Source organism: Canis lupus, chromosome 8, assembly GCF_003254725.2.
Source record: "Canis lupus dingo isolate Sandy chromosome 8, ASM325472v2, whole genome shotgun sequence".
Classification (NCBI taxonomy): domain Eukaryota; kingdom Metazoa; phylum Chordata; class Mammalia; order Carnivora; family Canidae; genus Canis; species Canis lupus.
In genome coordinates this window covers 50,003,404-50,026,332 of record NC_064250.1, presented here as the reverse complement: position 1 = coordinate 50,026,332, position 22,929 = coordinate 50,003,404, and the positions used below count along the sequence as shown (strand labels likewise).

General features: G+C 50.3%; 1 long non-coding RNA gene across 3 annotated transcripts; it reads right to left on the bottom strand.

The window, feature by feature from the left end:
- Window positions 1-709: 709 nt before the first annotated feature.
- On the bottom strand, window positions 710-21,364 carry LOC112657627 (uncharacterized). 3 transcript variants are annotated; one of them, XR_004818256.2, is made up of 4 exons: window positions 21,247-21,364; window positions 13,872-13,939; window positions 3,861-4,050; window positions 710-3,459 (listed from the first exon to the last, which is right to left on the bottom strand). It is a non-coding gene; the product is annotated as an uncharacterized LOC112657627 (long non-coding RNA). The 3 variants fall into 3 exon arrangements; XR_003135181.3 differs by having other exon boundaries at window positions 710-4,050; XR_004818258.1 differs by lacking the exons at window positions 710-3,459; window positions 3,861-4,050 and adding an exon at window positions 6,066-6,432.
- Window positions 21,365-22,929: the final 1,565 nt, after the last annotated feature.

Here is a 22,929-nt window from a genome sequence, read left to right as displayed (position 1 = left end):
TTTTTTTCAAAGATTTTCTTTGACAGAGAAAGTGAGAGAGCACAAACAGGGAGAGCTGCAGAGGGAGAGGGAGAAGCAGGCTCCTCGCTGAGCAGGGAGCCCTATGCAGGGCTCTATCCCAGGACCCCAGGACCATGACCTGAGCTGAAGACACTTTTTTTTTTTTAAGATTTTATTTGTTTATTCATGAGAGACACACAGAGAGAGGCAGAGACATAGGCAGAGGGAGAAGCACACTCCCTGCAGGGAGCCTGATATAGGACTGGGCCCCAGGACCCTGGGATCACGACCTGAGCCAAAGGCAGATGCTCAACCACTGAGCCACCCAGGTGCCCCTAAAAGAAATATTTTGCTTTTTCCTCTCTATACCTCTGCGTGCACTTTTTTTTTTTTTTTTAATGGAGAGGAAAAAAAATAGTGTAAAGAAAAGTGCCCTCCTTTTCTGTATGCTTCTCGCCTGACCACAGCCTCCACCAAATTCCCATTTCTTGCCATTCTCCTTGGGATAGTGAGCTCCTCCCAGGTCCCTTAGCTTTTCCTCTCCAAGGGGAAGTCCTGGGTAGGAGAGCCGATGTTGCTTGGACTCTAATCCAAAGGCCCCTGGAACACTGGAGAGGACCAACAGGAGCCCGACATCTATCCTAGACTTCTTCTTTTTTTTTTTTTTTTTAAGATTTTATCTAATTATTCATGACAGACACACAGAGAGAGAGAGAGAGGCAGAGACACAGGCAGAGGGAGAAGCAGGCTCCATGCACCGGGAGCCTGATATGGGATTCGATCCCGGGTCTCCAGGATCGCGCCCTGGGCCAAAGGCAGGCGCCAAACCGCTGCGCCACCCAGGGATCCCCCGCTACGCCACCCAGGGATCCCCATCCCGGACTTCTGACCCGAGTCCTGCATGTGGGGGTCATGTCCCCCAGCACACACTGCAGAGACAGCCCGTAGTGGGGCAAAGCCCTTCCTCTGCGGGCTTGCAGCAGGGGAGACGCGTGGGAAGGAGCCCACCAAGGCTGAGGCATACAAAGGGTGGAGCCATGTCAAAGAAAACTCCTTTTTCTAGGGGGGACGTGCCAGCCCAGGCCCGTGTGTCTGCCAGACCTGCCGCAGGCCCAGCCCCAATTGCCAGGGGGCCTCTGCTTCCTCCTTCCTGTTCTTGAAGGAAGAACAGGGAATGAGGGCAGGACACATGGATCCCACACCTCTTCTGCGCCAGGAGCCTACCTAGGTTCTTGACACTTAGCTCATTCACACCTCTTCGCCACTGCCACCCTGTAGGTGAGGCTCAAGGGCATGGAGGTGGGCATCACTTGGCCACGCAGCTGAAGAGCAAACACGGAGCTGAGATCCTTGCACAGATCCCTGTGCTCCCACCACACCCCAGCACAGCCTCGCAGCTCGGCAGGCTTCAGGGAGGGTGCCATTGTCCCTCTCTCCTAGAGAGCAGAGAAAGAGGTGATGGAGGGAGCCAGTGGTATGGACCCCAGCAAGGAGCCCAAAGGGGAAACCAGTCTCCAGGGGCTCCCTGCAGCTTCCTGCAGCAACCTCGCCAGCTCTTCAAGGGGGGTGCTTGCAGGGATCCTCCTGGCTTTCCCTGGCTTGTGCTGACTTCCCTTATTGAGCTCAGACTCTGCTCTGCTGGAGGTGGGGTCAGTCAGGCTTTGTCCGGCCCTATGGATTTATCCGCCTTCCCTCTGGCAACCCTTCTCCTGGCCACATGGGCAGGGCCCCTTCTTCCAAACTCTGCTTCCTTCCTACCAACACCGTGTAGCTAAGATTGGGTTTTCCGTGATAGCAAATCAGCAAAATCTGATGGTTAGTACAGCTCAGATCCCAGCTCTGCCATCACTAGCCATGTGACCTAGAGGATGTCTCTGAACACATCCACATGTCCGCAGTCTTCACCTGTGAAAGAGAAATGATGATAGCATCACCACACGTGAGTAACAAGAACAACTCCTGGCCGGTGGTCCGAGCTCTGTATGTCTTCACTGGTACTGTCTCTTCCTACACAGGCCTCATGAAGGGTGGGTCATTCTGCAGACCCAAGCCTGGGAGGAAATCAGAGTGGGCTGGATGGAAACCAGCCCGTGGGCCTGATGAACTGCCATATGGTGCTTTTCTCAGAACCATATAAGGGAAGAACAAGTTCATGTGCCAGGTGGGGAGCTGATGGAGGCCAAGGAGGGAAATAACAGAGACATGTTTTAAAACGTTCTTTTGGGGGCACCTGGGTGGCTCACTCGGTTAAGTGTCTGCCTTCGGCTCAGGTCATGATCTCGGGGTCCTGGGATCGAGGGCCGCATTGAGCCTGAACTCCCTGTTCAGCGGGGAGTCTGCTTCTCCCTCTGTGCCTCTTCCTGCTCGTGCTCCCTTTCTCTCAAATAAAGACATAAAATCTTAAAAAAAATCTTAAAAAAAAAACACAAAAACCTCTCTTTTTGCTTGCTTGCTCCAAAGCCTGTGGCCTCCCATAGCTCATTGTCAGGTTTGCAGGACTCCACACCGGGAGGGAAGGCAGGGGGTGTCTTTTCTATAGGCAGATGCAGCAATTCCAGGTCATCTTGTGGAAGAGCCCTCAAGGAAAGGTGGGGCAGCTGGGGGAGGAGGAGGAAGTGGACCAGCCCATCCTCAGAGAGATGCGAAGGGCCTGGCACACTGACAAGCTCAACCACCGGCAGGTCCTGCTTGGTAGCAGCTGTGGGCAAAGCCAACGTGAACATCTTTAGCAGACTGCGTTTTCTCCTTGTTTCTTTTTCCCTGCAAGAGATTCCTTAAAGAAATTAAGTGTTTCTTAAAAAAAAAAAAAGGTAATAACACTCAGAACCCTCATAGCCAGCCCTAATTCCTTTTCTGGAACATTTGTATTTATCTATCTTCCCCACCAGGCTGCCTCTGAGGATGAGACTATCTGTCCTGCGCACCACCGTGTCCTGATGCACTGTGCCCGAACAAACGATTGATATGTATTTGTGGACAGAATGATGGAAAGAGGGATCTGAAAACCTGGGAGACCTGATGAGGCCTCTCATGTGTGAAAGGGCCTCCCATTATACGCTTCCATGGAACCTGGTACTTCTCATGACTCTTATCACATTTTGCAATTACTATGAATTTGTGGAAGTATTACATTGATGCCTCTGAAGGCTGTGACTGATTTGTTTCTCATTGTCTCCCCTGTGCCTGGTACAGTGCCTTGTACCTGCTAGGTGCTCTGCAAACAGGAACTGTATGAGTGAACGAATGAATATGTGCAAAAGGCACTATGGGCTCAGGTGACTCTGAGCTCCAGCAGCGCAGTGAGAGGTGGTGGTGGGGAGGGGTTTGTGCCATAGCTGCAGGGGTTCAAAACCAGTCAGTTGTTACTAGCTGTGTGGCCTTGGGTTGGTTACTTACCTCTCTGTGCGTCACCTTGTTTATCTGCATGGTGGGAATAATAACAATACTCATTTTGTAGGGCTGCAAGAGGATTAAATGAGTCATACATGGAGCATGCTTACAGGTGAGTCTGCCCCACGTTAAGCACCACCAGAAGTCATGTCTTGTTGTTATCAAAGTGCCTAGCAGTGAGCTCCCTCTTGCTTTAACCCTGGAGAATTCTCAGGGTCTCAGGCTCAGCTTCTGGAAAATTCTCTCTAGTAGACAGGGCTAATAACGAGACCCAAGGAAGAAGCGCAGGGTTTACATTTGGATCGACCCTCCCAGGATTTGCTATCCCCACCTGCCCGGGGCCTCAAAGATGGTCCTAGGCAGTGTGTTTGGGGTGCGGCCTGGCTCCCACCCCTCTGGCTGCTCCCCACAGCATGGAGCTGGCGTCCCTGGCCTTCCCTCACCACCCGCCTGGCACGGAGCTGACTCACCGCCAGGAGGGGTGGTGATTAGCATGCAGGGCAGGTACCCGGAGGAAAGCTGTCTCCATGCAACAGCTCTTGATGTGTTTCTCTGATTAATGTGGCAGAGAGAACATTGCAGCTTTTTCCTGAATGGTCGCCACGTGGAGCTGGAGTCATTAGCATCACGTCTCCCGCTTGCCATGACCTGCTGACCACCCTAAGTAGATAAAAATGAAAATGGCCAAGACAGCTGCAAGGCTCCGAAACAAACTGCCTGGTGGCTCTGCAGAGTCTTTTATGTGCAAGGTTTCCCGAACAGCCCCGCCTTCCCCATCCTCTCAAACCCCTGTAAAGCGGTCCTTAAAGTTTCTGCTTCTCTGACTGCCAGTCCCTGGGGAGGGCAGAGCCCCTTTCTCAGGAATGGAGCCCAAATGTGAGCCATGTCACTGCCGCCCCGCAGGTGTGTGCCCAGGTGGAAGAAGAGAGGAAGACGGAGAGGGGGCCCGGGGAGAGGGGCCAGGCTGGGCAAAGGGCAGGCGATGGGAGGGAGCTGAGGGGTCTGCACTGGGGCAGAAGGGGCAGGTGGGGTGAAGACTGGGGACTTGGACTTTATCCTGAGGAACTGGAGAGTTCCCTGGGGTGGAGGAAGGGGTCTTGCAGAATATGCAACAGGACATTAGAAAGGTCCCATAATTCAGGCAGGTGATGCTGCTGCCTTGAATTAACACCACGCATTTCCTCAGCGCCCTTCCTCCCACCCAGGAGCTGGAGCATCTATTTGCAATTTCTGCAGGATAAAAACTGAGACACCCGAGGGCCACCTTACAGCTTCCCAAAGGATGGGAGTGATGATAGGAGGTATGTCTTTGATCTTGCCTTGGCTCTGTGTGGTTGGAGTCAAGTTGCCATTACGATTCTGAGTTATTGGGTTTGGATTTTTTTTTTAAGATTTTATATACTTAGGGAAGTGGGTGGGGAGATGGGGTAACTGGGTGGCGGCCACTAAGGAGGGGCACTTGATGGGATGAGCACTGGATGTTATACTGTATGTTGGCAAATTGAATTTAAATTTTTTTAAATGTTAAAAAAAGAACTTAAAAAAATAAAAATACCCTTTGTTTTTTAAAATAAATATCACAGGGACGCCCAGGTGGCCCAGCGGTTTAGCGCCTCCCTTCAGCCCAGGGCGTGATCCTGGAGACCCAGGATCGAGTCCCACATCAGGCTCTCTGCATGGAGCCTGCTTCTCCCTCTGCCTGTGTCTCTGCCTCTCTCTCTGTGTGTCTCTCATGAACAAATGAATAAAATTTATTTTTAAAAATAAATAAATATCACAATAAAAAAGATTTTAGGGATGCCTGGGTGGCTCAGTGGTTGAGTGCCTGCCTTTGGCTTAGGACATGATCCCGGAGTCCCAGGATGGAGTTCCACATCAGGTTGCCTGCGTGGAGTCTGCTTCTCCTCCCTCTGCCTATGTCTCTGCCTCTCTGTCTCTCATGAATAAATAAATAAAATCCTTAAAAAAATAACATAAACATTTAAAAAAGATTTTATATATTTATTTGACAGAGAGGGTGAGCAGCAGAGAGAGAGGGCAAGAAATTCTCAAGCAGACTCCCCGCTGAGCACGGAGCATGACGTGGGGCTTGATCTCAGGACCCTGAGGTCCTGACCTGAGCGGAAAGCAAGAGTTGGATGGATGCTCAACCCACTGAGCTACCCAGGGTTGGTTGGTTGTTTTTTTCTAAGTCGCCCCTCTCCTTCCCTGAGCCTCAGCTCCCCAGCCAGGCGGTTAGGGGTGGGGGCGAGGAGGTAGAGGCCGGCCCCTGGGCTCCCTGGGCAGAATGATGATAAGAGGGGCGCAGCAGTTCTCAGCAAGCGAGAGCCCTTGCCAGCTCCACGCCCCCACCACTGTGCCTCCGCCGCCCCCTCCACCAGCAGCAGGCCCGCAGCCGCTTGCCAGAAAGCAGGCCCGTGAACTCAGCCCAGGCTGGAAGGGAATGAGCAATGGTGCTAATTGCGGAGCCGGCAGGAGAGGCTGGGAGGAGGCAGCAGAGAGAGAGAAATCATCTTGCGATGCGCCAATTACTGATCAGCTGGGACATAATTGCGGGGCTGCCATCCCGGCTGCTGGAGGTACCAGGCCTCCCTCTCGTTAATCAACGATAATCCAGAATTACGACCCTTAATGACTTGCAAAGACACTTATGCACACACGCACACATGCTCTCACACGGACACAAGTAATTGATAATCAACCATGTAATTTGAGGCAATAATTCTGTCCGGGCCAGATGACAGGCTCCACCCTGCCAGCAGAACAGAACCCGAATCACAGCCGACTGTGCGGCCACGGGGCAGCTTCTCAGGAGGAGGGTGGGGGGGCTCCTTCCTGTCTCCGGAGTGGGTGCCGAGGGGGCCTCCAGTTGTCTGCAGGCAGTAGGAGCGTGGAGAGTTGTTCTTTCCTGCTCTTGCTCGTCTGTAGTTTCCAACTTTTGCACATTGTTATTTGTAGCATTCGCAAACCTCATTGCTGTTGTCTTCCCTTATTCGTGGCCCTAAACCAATGCTCTCAAACCTCAGTGTGCCTTCACATCACCTAGAGAGATAGTTAAAAATGAGGATTTCTGGGCTCCACCCCCTGGTGATTTAGACTCCAAGACTTGGTGTGGAACACAGGAATTGCAGATTGGTTAAGTGTACCCAAGTGATTTGGATGCAGATGGTCCATGTACCATACTTCGAGAACTAAGAGTCTAAACCAGTGGCTCTTGACCCTGGAAGTACATTGAAATCATCCGGGGAGCTTTCAGAAAACTCTGATGATGAGTGGGCTCAATTCCAGAGGGCTCAACTGGCATCTGTCTTCCCAATTTGCCCTCTTCTCTCTACCTTGGGAACTACTTGATGCCTGAATCCTCTCAAACCTCAACCGGCATAGGAATCACCTGGACATTTGTTAAATTGTGAATTCTGGTGCGGGGAGTAGGGTGTCCCGCCTTCCCAAACACATTCCCAGGTGATGACAGCGCTGGTCCCAAAGTAAGACGCTCTCTTCCTTGGCTCCAGGCCCAACCACATGAACTCAGGTGCCCAAAAAGTCCAGTTTATGAAGCTCTTCTGGGAAAGACCCCGTGGCTGGGTCTGCAAAGGTGAATCTGACCCAGTTTTGTTCAGATGGTTGACTGTGAGTCACATGTTAGGTTCTTATAGGATCCTGAGAATAAGACAAACTTAGGCTGGTCCATAGACCATGAAACTCTTGATCTTGGGGTCATGAGCTCAAGCCCCATGTTGGGCATACAGCTTTTTTTTTTTTTTTTAAACAAATGTTTTTTTTTTAAGATTTATTTATTTATTTATTTATTTATTTTATTTATGATAGAGAGAGGCAGAGACACAGGAGGAGGGAGAAGCAGGCCCCATGCCAGGAGCCCGACGTGGGACTTGATCCTGGGACTCCAGGATTGCACCCCAGGCCAAAGGCAGGCGCTAAACCGCTGAGCCACCCAGGGATCCCCCATACAGCTTATTTTAAAAAATGGAGCTCCTGGGTGGCAGAGTCAGTTAAGTGTCCAACTCTTGGTTTGGGCTTAGGCTGTGATCTCAGGGTGGTGGGATCAAGCCCCTCATCAGGTTCCCCTCAGAATCTGCTTGAGACTCTTCCTCTTCCTCTGTCCTCCACTATAATAAATTAAAAAATCTTAACAACAACAAAAGACAAGCTTAGGCTTACTCAGGTGCTGAGATCCTACCTAGGAAGTAGAAAAATTTGGTTCCTGTTCTCAGCAAAACAAGATATAATAAATTCTTGTGAATCTAGGTACAGAACATGAAGGTGTCATTGGGCAAGAGGGCCCAGGAAGATAAAACATGGACATGTGCCTTGTGGCAGGGATCTAGCAGGCTCAGAGCCCCTCAAAATAAGAGTGTCCTGGGTCAGACTCAGGGTCTGGGAGGAGGGCAGTGAGGAGGCTGGGGAGGTTAGTCATTCTCTCACCATGGCCACAAATGTCTTCCATTCTGGTATGTATGTATTGCCATACCCTTCAAGAGGAGAACTCTAGGGCATCCCTGGGTGGCTCAGCAGTTTAGTGCCTGCCTTCGGCCCAGGGCGTGGTCCTAGAGTCCTGGGATCAAGTCCCACATTGGGTTCCCTGCATGGAGCCTGCTTCCCCCTCTGCCTGTGTCTCTGCCCACCCCCACCCCCCACCTCTCTCTCTTTGTGTCTCATGAATAAATGAATAAAATCTTAAAAAAAAAAAAAAAAAAGAGGAGAACTCTGTTTCCCCTCCTCCTGAATCTGGGCTGACCCTATGACTTGCTTTGACCAGCAGAACATGGTAGAAGCAACACTGTGCTAGCCCCTAGGAAGCCTGACAGCTTCTGCTTTCATTCCTTTGGAAGCCAGCTGCTATGTAAGAAATCCAGCTACCCTGAAGCCACCATGCTGGCCACATGGACAGGCCACATGGAGGAGGGCTGAGGCGCCAGGTGTGTGAATGAAGCCTTCCTGGCCCTTCCCTCCCAGTCCAGCAGCCAGCTGAACGCAGCCAAACAAATGACTCCAGGTAACTCACCAGCCGAGAACCACCCAGCTGAGCCCTGCCCAAATTCCTGACTCACAAAATCATGAGAAAGAATAAATTGTTGTTGTAAGCCACTAACTTTTCCAGTTGATTGTTACACAGCAATAGATTACTGAAACACTTGGGTTCTTGTCTCAGTTCAGACAGTCACAGGTGAGATCAGTAAACTTGCCGGGCCTGTTTTCTGTTCTGAGCAACATGACGGTAAAGTGATGTCATGCATCCAAACCGCTGTGCACGGGGCCTGGGCCCGGCACACAGCTCATGCTCACACCAAGAATGTATGACTGTTAGCAAGGTGGTGCCACGGTTTCCCGTTCCTGGCTCCACCCTAAGTGATGGCCACGTGGATCATATCATCCCAGGTCCTTGCATGAATGGCCATAATTCTCCTCTAATGGGAATGGCTTGTCACTAGGGTGGCCCCCTGGCTAAGAGCAGTGGCTTCTGACCAAGACAAGCATGGACACAAGCCCTTCTCTGCCAGTTTCTTGCTTTGTGACCTCACACAAGTTATTTAAAATCACTAAACCTTGGGATCCCTGGGTGGCGCAGTGGTTTGGCGCCTGCCTTTGGCCCAGGGCACGATCCTGGAGACCCGGGATCGAATCCCACGTCAGGCTCCCGGTACATGGAGCCTGCTTCTCCCTCTGCCTATGTCTCTGTCTCTCTCTCTGTGTGTGTGTGACTATCATAAATAAATAAAAATTTTTAAAAAATCACTAAACCTTGGTTTCTTTCTTTTCTTTTCTTTCTTTTTTTTTTTTTTTTTTTTTTTTTGCATTTATTCTATGCAGAATTTACTCCTGGGCCATACGTTTTTGTTTCTTCAGCTTCTTCTGGGATATCTTTTTCTTCTGTGCAATCTCCTCTTCTGGTTTCGGAATAATCTGCTCTTTTTCAGTAAGAATCATCATGTAGCAGGGAGAGCTCACGTATGGGTTAATCTGGCCATGAGCCCTGTAAGTTCTACATCGTACCTTGGGGGCTTTGTTCACCTGGATGTGCTCAATGAGCAGAGAATCTACATCTAAACCCTTAAGTTCAGCATTACTCTCTGCATTTTTAAGCATGTGCAGTAAAAATTCAGCACTCTTCTTGGGCCACTGACTCTGTCCAGCCCCACTCTTTGGCCTGCGCACACCTACCAACTCCACCATTGTAGCGACAGAATGGCACACACTGCTTCTCAAAGTGACATCTTTCAGATACTTGGTTGCTTTTCGAATATGCATACTCTTGATGGCCTGGGCAGCTTCATGTGTGTTCTTAAAGTGAACACAAAGATTTGAACCTCTCGATTTGCATGATTTTGTAGGGTTTTCTGGGTCCAGCGAGTAGCGAACCATTTTCGGAGGTCACCTCAGGCCACTTGGGATAGGAGCTAAACCTTGGCTTCTTACACTGAAAAAAAAAGCAGGGAGGCCAGCTCCTCTTCCGGGAAGCCTACCCTGATTAACCTCTCCCCACCCCATTTCTCTAAATAGAGCTTTGTCATGTCCTGCCAATTTCTGAACTTTCAGAAGAGGGCTGAAATTAACTATATTGGTTGGAAAGAGGGTGTAGGGGACCCTTGATCATTGTTTTTTAAAGATTTTATTTATTTATTTGAGAGAGATGGACACCTGGGTGGCTCAGCGATTGAGCGCCTGCCTTCAGCCCAGGGCGTGATCCCGGAATCCTGGTATCAAGTCGCGCATCGGGCTCCCTGCATGGATCCTGTTTCTCTCTCTGCCTATGTCTCTGCCTCTCTTTCTCTCTCTGTGTCTCTCATAAATAAATAAATAAAATCTAAAAAGAGAGAGAGAGAATGAGAGAAGGAGCAGGGACCAGGGAGAGGGAGAAGCAGGACCCCCACTGAGCAGGGAGCCCAATGCAGGACTCGATCCCAGGACTCTGGGATCATGACCTGACCTGAAGGCAGCCGTTTAACCCACTAAGCCACACAGGCACCCCTGATCATTTATTTTATTAGTGGTTATTTATTATTTATACTAATCAAAATGGATAATTTCTCATCAAACTCACTGCCCTAACTTCAGAGGACCTCCAGAAGCAGATCCCTTCTCACAGCTTTGTCACCATCACCCTGGCGTCAGCCACCATTCCCCTTGCCTACATCCCTCTCACAGCCTCGTCCCCCTACTCTCCTCCCACCCTTACCCCCTACAGAATGAACCTATTCGGGGCACCTGGATGGCTCAGTCAGTTAAATGTCTGCCATGATCCCAGGACCTCAGCAGCAAGTCTGCTTCTCCCTCTCCCTCTGCCTGCAGCTCCCCCTGGTTGTGCTCTCTCTGTGTGTCAAATAAATAAATAAAATCTTAAAAAAAAAAAAAGAATGAGCCTATTCAGGACAGATGATGTCACTCGTCTGCTCAGAACACTACATGGCTCCCAGCTCGCTCAGAGTAAACACCGGTGTCCTTCCAATGGCCCTCGAAGCCTAACACCCCCTGCCCGTTTCCATTCTCTCTCTGACATATGTCCCATCCCTCCCCCTTGCTGTCTCCAGGACAACCTCTCTGTCAATAGGTGTGCTCCTGCCCTAGCGCCTTTACACTGGCCTTTTCCCTCTGCTGGGGACTCTCTTCTACCAAGTAACTGCATGCTTTACTCCTTCACTTTCTTTAGATCTTTACTTACATGCCACCTTCTTAAGAGCATTCCCCAACCATGCCATTTACAATTGCCCCCCACCCTGGAGCACACAAAATCCCCCATCTATCTGCCTTGGCTTTCTCCCTAGCATACATAACCATCAAACGTGGTTATGCCACTTGTTTATTTATGTTCTATCCCATGCCCCCCCCCCACACACACACACTCCACTGAGGGCAAGAATTTGTGTCTATTTCGTTTACTGCTATTGTCCCAATAGCTTGCAATTAATAGCTCAATAACACGTTGTTATGTGAACAAACGCAAAGGCATGTAAGCACATCCTCAAAAAATAAACTGAACTGAACACAATTTGGATTGTGTTAATACAGAGGTTAAAGCATCTCTCTAGAACGGAGGGTTTCCAGGGTCCACCTTTGCTTTGTGTGTGTGTGCACATGTACATGTGTGTAGTAAAGACCAGTGGGAGCGGAAATTGCTTATTGTGGTAGTGATGAGAGTTGTTTGTAAAAATTCATTGAGAAAACGGGGGCACCTAGATGGCTCAGTTGGCTAAGCAACAGACTCTTGATTTGGGCTCAGGTCATGATCTCAGGGTCATGAGACAAAGCCCCATCCAGCTCTGCACTGGGCATGGAGCCTGCTTAAGAGTCTCCCTCTCCCTCTCCTCTGCTCCTACCCCTGTCCCTGGTCTCTCTCTCTTAAAAAAAAAAAAAATCCTTAAGAATATATTTTCCTCTCCTTCTCAAACCCTGGCAGCCATACCAAGTGACAGAAGTTGCCTGATAGTCTAGGAGAGAACAGGCAGACAGTAGGGCAAATAGCCCACACCAGGCAGACGCTGTGAGCTAAGCAGTCCAAGCAATTCAAGGAGGAATGACCAGGTGTGGCCTGGAATGTGCAGTGTGGGGACTTGCGTGGTCAGGTTTGCTGTTTGCACAATCCTGCTACATCCATCCCGATGGCCTCACAGGAGAGGTTAGGGCTCCACCATTAATCTCCAACAGAAGGGCTGGGAGCCCTGGCTCTGCCAGGGTACTTGCTGGATGGGAGAACCTGGGGAGCCTGGCACGCCACAGGAGCATGACGGGGTCCCTTCCCGATGAACCAAATGAGTGACAGCCCAGGTTCAAAGCCATGAGGTTTCCCTAGAGAAGATATGACTGTTTTCAACTCCTCCAAGTGACAGCATCTCCTCGCTCTGGTTTGGAAGGAAGGGTAAAGAAGTCTTCTGTGCAGGGGCAACTGGGTAACTCAGTGATTGAGTGTCTACCTTGGGCTCAGGGTGTGATCCCAGGGTCCTGGGTTCTAGTCTCTCATCAGGCTCCCCACAGGGAGCCTGCTTCTCCCTCTGCCTATATCTCTGCCTTTCTCTCTGTGTCTCTCATGAATAAACAGAATCTTAAAAAAAAAAAAAAAAAAGGAGAAGAAAAAGACTTCTGTGTTACAGAGGAGGACACTGAGGCTCAGAGGGATTATATGGCTTGTTGAAGGTCACTCCACACACTACCAGTCCAAGAGGCCAGGAACTTTGCAACTGCTGTATCCACTACAGATGGTTTCTGGGCGTGGGGGGAGGAAGGGGAGGCCAGGTGGGGTAAGCTTGAACCCATGCCTGGTTGACTCCAAACTTAGTCGGCTCCAAAAACCTAGTTTTTCTGCTATTCATTTTGCATCTCTCTGAAAGTCTGGCTGGTAACACCTGGAGCATGCTCTGTGAATAAGGGTCAATATACCAGGCTGCCGCAGGTTGTACTAACAAGGATCCCCCTGCACCCCCCGCCCCAAACTCCGAGCCCAGAGGCCTGCGCCTTTGCTCCCGGCCAGCAGGGGGCGTGCACACATTGTTTCCAGTGGGCATCCCACAACCTCCCCAGGCGCCTAGCACATTCTCCCCTCCTGTGATTGAGAGCAGGGTGTGAGCCTTACTGGGGCCCTAGATGAACCAGCCTGCTCCTAGTCAAGAGCCTTCAAACTGTGTGATCTTCCCTCGCAGGCAGCCCTCTGGCAACGTGCAGGACTAACATTTGCTGAGTGGTGCCTCCACCAGGCACCACGCTAGGCACTCAACAAGCATTACCCCAGTTCATCACACAAACTACTCAAATGATCAATTTTTTAAAAGATTTTATTTATTTGTTCATGAGAGTCAGAGAGAGAGGCAGAGACACAGGCAGAGGGAGAAGCAGGCTCCACGCGGGGAGACTGACGTAGGACTCGATTCCGGGTCTCCAGGATCACGCCCTGAGCCAAAGGCAGACACTTAACCGCTGAGCCACCCAGACATCCCATGAAATAATCAATTTTATATATGAGAAGACTAAGGTACTCCTTTTACCTCATTTTACAAATGATAATACTGGGGAGGTGGGTTGGGGGATGGGGTAACTGGGTGATGGGCACTAAACAAGTGGCATCACTTGATGGGGGGAATCCCTGGGTGGCTCAGCAGGTTTAGCACCGGCCTTTGGCCCAGGGCGTGATCCTGGAGTCCCGGGATCGAGTCCCGCATGGCGTTCCCTGCATGGAGCCTGCTTCTCCCTCTGCCTGTGTCTCTGCTGCCTGTGTCTTTGCCCACCCCGCCCCCCTGTGTGTGTGTCTCTCATGAATAAATAAATAAAATCTTAAAAAAAAAAAAAAGGAAGGCACTTGATGGGATGAGCACCTGGTCTTATACTATATGTTGGCAAACTGAATTTAAATTTAAAATTTTAAATAAATAAATAAATAAGATAACTATTAGTAACTTGTTAAAAAAAAAAATGATAGTCCTGAGGTTTGGAGCTGGTAAGTAGCTTGTGACTCCTACCCTCATGGTCTCACTTACCTGTCTGCTCCCAGGTGGTGGACATGGGCAGGGGAGACTCTGGCCAAGACCTGGGCTTCCAAAGGGAGCTGGATTAGAAAGAAAACTTCTCAGAAGAGAAATATTTTTTTGCTCCAGTTCTGCCCGGGGCTGTTGTCTCCTTGTGGTTTGCTCCCCAAAGTTCTGAGTGGGCCCCCTGAGCAGGCCTGCCAGCCCTAGGCTGCTCTCAAGGGGGATCCAAGAGACATTTCCTCCCGGTGTCATTCCCAGCCCCCTGGCACACATTGAGGCGTGTCCTGGGTGGTGACGCTGGTGTGTGTGTGGGGGGAGGGCCAGCCCTAAGGGAGAGGAGAAGGCGTCACAGCACGCATGTCACAGTGGGACCAGCTAGCCTAACCCCTCTGCCAACCTATGTGCAAGAAGACCCAGACAGGGAAGGCCAGTGCCCCAAGGTCACCTGGCTGGTAACGAGAGAGCCAGGGCTGGAACCCAGGTCTCTGAGCTCCCAAGCTTTCTTCAGGCTTTAGCTGACTGTGTTCTCCAGGGCCTGGAGATGCCCTCTTCCCACCATCCAGCTTCCCATCACATCCTAGCCATGCTCCATGTCAAATCCTGCCCACCCTGCTCAGGGCCCAGCCTCCTGCCCCACTTCCCCAGAGGCTCTCCTTCCCTGCACTGGAACCAGTTGCTCTCTTCAGCCTGTAGCATGTGCCTTCCAAGCCAGGTTGACTTGCCTCATCCCTGCCGCTGATGTTTGAAACAGGTACCGATGGGTAGGGCAGGCTATAAGACAGGGCACTGGGCCAGGAGCTCAGACACCTGCCCTGGAGCCTGGCTGGACTGCTGACTTGCGGTGCATCTCAGGGAGGTCGCTTTACTTCTCTGGGCCTCAGTTTTCCCCTTTGGTCTAGATCAGTGCTTTTTAGATTCTGTCCATAGGGAGGACCTGCCTCTAGCCACAGAGGACAGGGCCCTGCCCCTGCCCAGATTCAGCTACAGCACTCTTTGCTTTGTTCTTTCAGAGGGGAAGAGTCTGAGGCGGTGAATATGGTTTGAAAACCACTTTGAGGGGTGCCTGGGTCGCTCAGTCGGTTAAGCTTCTGGCTTCGGCTAAGGTCATGATCCCAGGGTCCTGGGGTCATGGCTCCCTGCTCAGGGGCAGGCTGGCTGGGGTGGGGGCGTATCTGCTTCTCTCTCTGCCCTTCCCCCTGCTTGTGCTTTCTCTTTCTCTCAAATAAATAAAATCTTTAAGAAAAAAAGAAAAAAACAAAAAACAGGGGCACCTGGGTGGCTCAGGTGAAGCACCTGCCTTCGGCTCAGGTCATGATCCAGAGGTCATGGGATCCAGTCCCATGTGGGGTTTCTTGCTTAGCAGGGGGTCTGCTTCTCCCCCTCCTCCCCACTAATGCTCTCTCTCTCTCTCTCACACGATCTCTCTCTCTATCTCAAATAAATAAATAAAAATCTTAAAGGTCCTTTCTACTCGAATCTTGTTAATGTATTTCCCTCACTTCCCCCCACGCCGCTCCACCCCAGTTGTTCGCGGGAATATGGCATCTGACACAGAGTATTCTCAACAAACATTTGGGGGATGGAATTGAACGGCAGTGCTGGGAAGCAGAGAAGGGGCAAGCAAGCAGGAAGTAAGTGGCCAGAAGGTGGCCGGAAGGAAGGGAGGCCTGGAACAGGCTTGTGGGGTGAAGATGGTCTTTGCAAAGGGGCCAGGGCTGCCTGGGGTCTGTGGTTTCTGCTCCCGGCCTCCTCTGGTTCCCTCCCAGCTTGCCCTCCCCTGCACCCCTCCTGCAGGGGCCACAGTGTCCTTGCACAAACCCTGCCCCATCCCCTGCTGCCAGGGCTGTCCACACAGCCAACAGACTTGGGTCTGGCAGACATCAAGCGGGCTGGGCCCTCCAGGAGCCAGGTTCGAAAGGGCCGTGACCCTGGTCAGCAGCCCCAAAGCCAGGCGGGCCCCTGTCTTCCTGAGGCTGCAGAAGTCTGCAAGGCTTCTCTGGGCACGCTGACAGGGGAGGGGGGGCAGGGACGGTCGATGGACTCTGTGTGCCTTTGTCAGACGCAGTCTGTGCTTTCCGTTGTGTGGGTACGTTAGTTCTGCTTCCAGATCTTGGCTCCTCCCGGAGCTACAAATTACACTCTAGCCTTCATCCTGTAGCAGGGCTTCCATGCCCCAGGGTAACAGGGACCACCCCGGATCGTGCAAGTGTGGCCGCCCACAATTGGAAAAGCCTGTGTGGGGTTGGTTTAACTCCGACCGGGGTAAGAAAGGGCCTGAGCAGTACAAAGGGAAACCACTGTCACAGCCCCAAGAAGTTCCATCAGGACACTTACTAACATAATGCTTGAATTTCCTCGTCATCCCCATCTTCGCTGTCATGCCAGCACCCGCCCACCTCTGAACTGCTCTCAACTTTATCACCATCTGCCAAGTTCCTGGGGCCGCTCCTCATAGTCATTCATGCTTTCACCTCAGAAGGTCTCAGCAGGAAAGTCTTTAATCTTTTTTTAAGAGCCTACTATGTGCTGGGCGCTTTATAAACGTTAGGTGCCTTACAAACTTTATTTTATTTAGTCATCACGACAACCCTGTGGAGCTGACACTCTTGGCTTCAAGTAACAGTGACCTCAACAATATTGGATGGGGCCAGGGGTATCTCACTGAGCAATGAAGAAACTGATGATCGCAGGGACGAGTCCAGAGGTAGATGGCTCCAGCTGCTGAACTGTGCTGCCACGACCCAGGTTCTTGCCATGTTTCCATTAGTGTGTTGGCTTTAGCATATTGGCTTGGCTACTTATCTTCATCACAAGATGGCTGCTATTGCTCCAGCCATCATTCCAGACATAACATCCGGCTACAAAAGGACAATTAGTGGGGCGCCTGGGTGGCTCAGTCGATTGAGCATCTGACTCTTGGTTTTGGCCCGGGTCGTGATCTGGGGGTCATGGGATTGAGCCCACATTGGGCTTCATACTTGGTGCAGAGCCTGCTTGAGATGCTCTCTCCCTTTCCCTCTGCCCCTCTTGCTCATGGTCTCTCTCTCTAAGATAAATAAATCTTTTTTTTAAAGATTTTATGTATTATTTATTCATGAGAGACACACACACACACACACAGAGAGAGAGAGAGAGAGAGAGGCAGAGACACAGGCAGAGGGAGAAGCAGGCTCCATGCAGGGAGCCCAACATGGGACTCGATCCCGGGTCTCCAGGACCACACCCTGGACTGAAGGCAGTGCTAAACCGCTGAGCCATTGGGGCTGCCCTAAGATAAATAAATCTTAAAAAAAATAAAGAGAGAGAAAGAGAGTCTCAAAAGGACAATTATTTCCTCTCATGTTTTAAGAATATCCTAGAGGGATGCCTGGGTGGCTCAGCGGATGAGCATCTGCCTTTGGCTCAGGGCATGATCCTGGATTCCTGGGATTGAGTCCCTGCATCCGGCTCCTTGCATGGAACCTGCTTCTCTTCCCTCTGCCTATGTCTCTGCCTCTCTTTCTGTGTTTCTCATGAATAAATTAAAAAATTTTTTAATTAAAAAAAAAGAAGGTCCTAGAACAACTCTCCATTCCCCACCCCCTACCAAAAGATCCCTCCTCACATCTCATTGACCAGAATTGAATCTCATTGACAGATCCATCAGACCATTAATCACTGGCAAGGGGAATGGCATACCAAGATTAGTTTACACTAATTAGGATTTCCCCCTTCCACCGCAAGCACCTTCAGGAGTGGGTGGACTCCTGAGAGAAAAATTCAGAGCCCTAAGGAAAAAAGCAGGAGTGACCATTAATCAGATGTCTGCCATATGGGTAATTATCACACACCCCATTTTACGGGTGGAAAAACTGAGGCTAAGAAAGATGAGGCATTAACTTACTACCAAGTTAGGACTTAAATCCAGGATTGTTTGACTCCAAAGCCCTGGCTCCTTCTACTATAGAATGTACGAAGCACTCTTCTATATGTGCTTATGAGTTAGAAAGATCGGTATACCCGCATCTACCTCAAATTCTTGATGGAACAAAGAGGGGTGTGTGTAAATAATATCCACATACACCCACATACCATTTTATTGTCAATAAAATTATGTCATAAGAAGTGACATTCAGGTATGTTCATTTGACCTGCATTTATCTAAGGCCTTCTAGAGACTTTGACTTTGGGGACAGACTGGTAAGCCCTAGCCTCGAACTTTAGAGACTCTCTGGTGAGGGAGTATATGGAAAAGTATAACTCTCTGTCACATAAGCAGATTGCCATGGGAGTAAAGAGCCTGGGAATGCTGGAGACCAATGTCACAGGAAAGGGGAAAACTGAGCAGGGTTTTGAGAGATGCATAGAAGTTTGCTCACAGAAGAGAGGAGGCAAACATTTCTTCTAGGCAGAGAAAAGAGCCCTGCAGAGGTGTGGGCTTGAAAGTTCTTGTTGGGTTTAAGGAACAAAGGGGGACTTAATGAGGAGGAGGAAGAGGCTGAAAAGGTTGTAGGCAGTTTCTCAGGAGTCTTGCCTTCCAAGCTAAGGAGTTTGCCTGGGTTCTGTTAGGCGCCTGAAAGATTTTGAAGCAGGAAAGTATAAAGGGATCAAATTTGAATGATTTTGAAGATTTGGAACCCCCTGCTGAGTCCAGGTGATTGTGAGTGGACAATGTAGTGGCTGAGACACAGATTCCAGATATGTGGATTCCAGAATAAGTTAAGTCACTGACAAGGAGTGACGCCTCCCCGGTATCAGCACTGTATCCAACTGTAATTGGGGCCAATGTGCCTGGATAGGGCTGTGCAGATCCTGCAAGGGTTTGAGAAGACCCAAAGACCATGAGTAGCTGACTAATGTATCCATACTGAACAAACACACCGACTCTGAGATTATTATTAAAAGCTAGTGTCTATCAAGTGCTTGCTACATGTTAGGTGCTCTGCTGAGTCCTCCATATGCATTGTCTTATTTAATGCTTTTTTTTAAAGGTTTTATTTATTTATTCATAAGCAACACGGCGGGGGAGGGGGGAGAGAGACAGGCAGAGGGAGAAGCAGGCTCTACACCTGGAGCCTGATGCGGGACTCAATCCTGAAACCCCAGGATCACACCCTAAGCCAAAGGCAGACACTCAACCGCTGAGCCTCTCAGGCATCTCTGTCTTATTTAATTCTTATTTAAGCCTTGTAAGGAAGGTTTAAACTAAATTATGTAAAATTGCCAATATTTGATGTGTTTAATTTATGAAAACTGATGAGGAAGCCTGGAGGTTGGCTCAGGTCACACAATCACACACAGTAGATCAGGGTTCGAACCTAGGTCTGGGGCAGCCCAGGTGGCTCAGCGGTTTAGCTCCGCCTTCAGCCCAGTATGATTCTGGAGACCCGGGATGGAGTCCCATGTCGGGCTCCCTGCATGGAGCCTGCTTCTCCCTCTGCCTGTGTCTCTGCCCCCCTCCTCCCGGGTGTCTCTCATGAATAAATAAATAAAATCTTAAAAAAAAGAAGAAGAAGAAGAAGAAGAAGAAGAAGAAGAAGAAGAAGAAGAAGAAGAACAACAACCCAGGTCTGGTAAGGACTCTGGAGTAAGGCAATCCTAAGTTCCCACTGTGGCCACCACTTACTAGCTGTGTGTCCTGGGACAAATTGCTTAACCTCTCTGAGCTTCTGTTTCTTCACTTATACAATGAGGATAATAACTGAACGCATTTCATGAGGTGTGGGTTAGAAGAGAGAATGCATTAAAACATTTAGCACGGGCAGCCCCGGTGGCTCAGCGGTTTAGCGCTGCCTTCAGCCCAGGGCCTGATCCTGTAGACCCGGGATCGAGTCCCACGTTGGGCTCCCTGAATGGAGCCTGCTTCTGTCTCTGCCTGTGTCTCTGCCTCTCTCTCAATCTCTGTCTCTTATGAATAAATAAATAAAATCTTAAAAAGAAAATCTTAAAAAAAAACAAAACACTTAGCACAACGCCAGACACGGAAGGGGTGTCTGATGAACGTTAGTCGTGCCTATCATCACTGCTATTAATATTCCAAAGCCTGGACTGTGAAGCACCTCTCCCAACCTGCTGTGAAGGAGATGCCTTCTGGAATCAGTGTTTCCCATGGATGGAAAGGAAAGAAATTTTACTGCAAGAACCAGATCAGCATTACTGGTAAATGGTCCTTAGACTCACAGGGCAAAGGGAGCGCCAGGAACTATGTCCTCTTGTCTCCAGCACTGCCAGCCTCTGCTTATTCTTTCCTCTCCTGAGGTCTTTGGGTCCTCATGGCCACAGGGGACTGACCCAGGGGAAAAGGAACCTTCCCACTGGAAGAGTAGCTGGGGCAGCTCTGCTCAGACTCAGGACAACCTTCCTATGAAGCTACTTTTGCCTCGTTTTCCCCATGAACCAGCCTGGGTGGGGTGTATTTCTAGGATACTCCAGCAGCTTTTGCTTTCGAGAACCACATCCATCAGCAAGGGGTCCTGCGAGTCCCCGTTGCACTTGGGCCTCATGTATGTGCTTTCTGGCTTTATGCACGGATGTCTCTGACTCATGCCTGCATGAGGCCGTGTGTGTGTGTGTGTGTGTGTGTGTGTGTGTGTGTGTGTGTCTGGGCCTGAGTGGAACTGCACTGGCATGGGTTAGGGGTTGGCACCACCTTGGCAGCCTCAGTAAGCCCCGGGACACCTTTTGCTTATTACATTCCACGCTTGGGTGGGGCTCCTGCCTGCAGGGAGGGTAGACTCCCACTCTTCTCCATCTAAATCTCTGAGTGTTCGTTCTTTAGACAGAAATTACAAGTGCTGCTAGCTTGAGAAGGAAGTTCAAAGCCTGGCTCCCAGCAGTTCTCAGCATATCTCCTGGAGCCGGGCTGCTTCCGAGCACAGACCGACACAGAGGCAACTGTGATAATGAGAGGCTCGAAGAAGTCGAGAACAGGCAGGCCAACCAAACCACACCTTTGCGGCAGCACTTTTGGATGCTCGCAGATGTTTCCCCATGGTCTGCTCCTTTGCTTGCCGGGACTCTTGTACAGACCTGGCTGCCCCCTGTTCAGTCTCTCTAAAAAAAACATGTTCAGTCCCCTCCAGAGAAACTCAAAACACAGACACTCCTTATGTGTTTTCCTGGAAACATTCTATAGCTCCAGCCTGGGAAAGCTTCCCAAAGTTTTCCAAACCAAAATAATAGTAATAATAATAATAATAATAAAGAGGTAGGAGGAGGAGAGAAGCTTGGGCAAATGCCTGTTGATTAATGTTCAAGGGAACAGACTTGGATTGTAGGGAAAGGAAAAAGGAAGGGTTTTCCAGGTCAATTTAAACATTTGTGCTGTTTGCTTTAAAGGCAATTTCAAAATAGTTGGCCTCCCGAAAGCAATTTTTTGGAATCTACTCAGAGGGCAAAAACTTACCCTTCCTTCCCCCATCTGGAAAGTTTTCACACCAGAGGCCCCACTCATTCCTGAGCGCTGGCTTCAGAAAGAAGGACTTTCCCAATCTTCCAAGATTCCCTACCCTCCCTCACCCTGCTGACCCAGAAGGAGTTGTGTTTGCTCCACCCAGCAGCAGCTGCATTCCAGCTGTGGAGCGATTATGAAACATTTAGGAAGCCTCTGGCTGGAAAGGTAAATGAGGAATGTGTCCTAATGACACCTGAATACCGGCTCACCCTGCCAACAGAGAAGCAGCAGGAACGCTTTTTTTTTTGGACTTAGGGTCCCCTTCCCAAGTCTACCGGGCAGGGGAGCCCGCTGTCAGCTCACAGAAAGACTTTTTAGTGGTGTCACAGATAAAAGTGCTGACCAGCCTGACCCCCCTCACTGTGAAACACAAGAAACTGAATTCAGACATTTCTGTGAAGATTCAAAAATATTTTCACTTACTCATGAGCTCTCCTCTTTTTAATTAAAGCACAACATCTTGCTCAAAACAAGCCTTTGGAACAGCAGAGTAAACAGAACCTTAATTTAGGAATTTGCCAACCGATCTCGACTACTGCAGGCAGGTTACAGCAGCAGCTCAGAGGCAGATGATGGACTGGAGGTCTCCCAGGAGGCTCCCTGCCCTCCCAGAGGTGGTGTCTGCACCTGACCATTCAGGAGGAGGTGTTGGGCGGGGGGAGGGGGCGCTTCAGAGACCAAGGAGGATCCTTTAAATACATAGAAGTTGGCCAGACAGGGCAGGCTTGAGCAAATGGCTTTTTAGGCAGCTGAAGCCCTCAGCAGCTGTCAGGACAACTGCCACCAAGTGCTCCTGGTGGCCTGGAGCGCTGCGGCACTCACTGGGGCCTTTCCCCTCGCTCGGTCTCCTCGCCATCGTGTTATCTTCTGGTTCTGCTCGCTAGACACTCGGGTTAATGACACCATCTCACTACCTGGCTTTAGAACGGCTGGCAGCAGCTGCCTAGCGACACGCTGTCTTGTCCAAACCGCTTCATTTCCTGGCTCCTGAGATTCCATACCACCCCGGCCAGCCGCCCCGACAGCAACAATTAGCCACCCTGGGAATGCTTTGAGAATCCGGGATCCAGGGTGAGGAACCCCATGAAGTCCTCCATTAATTCCTGGTGCTGAAAGCGGATATGGAAATTTAGCTGGAGAGCTGGTGGCCTGTGTCCCAGGGGGCCACCCAGCTATTGTGAAAGTGCCCTCTCCCTTCTTCCTGCCCCTGCTGTCCCACTTCAAACACTGCCTGTGATCCACCTTTTTAACACCTCCAAGGCCACCACTGCCACTGCCACCCTCCCCCTCCCCCCCTCCCCGACCTAACCACCCACTTCTCCTCCAGGTCCTTTCAGAGAGCAGCCCAGCACGGTTGCCATGGAGAGCGCCCCACCCCCGTATCATTTGGGGCTTTGAGACCCTAGAAGGAAAGCACCAGGAAACCCCAAAGCGTTCTCCCTCCCGAAAACAATGGCTTCCAGGGTCTGTGCCAGACACAATCACAGCACCCGAAATAGACTCATTGTCCTCTTGTGCAATATCCAGGAATTTGGTGAAACTCATCATTTTTCAGGTTACCGATAATGCAAGTCTGGAAACTGAAACAGGAAGGAACACAGGCTGAAAAAGCTTTTCTCCAGCCCACCGCGTTCC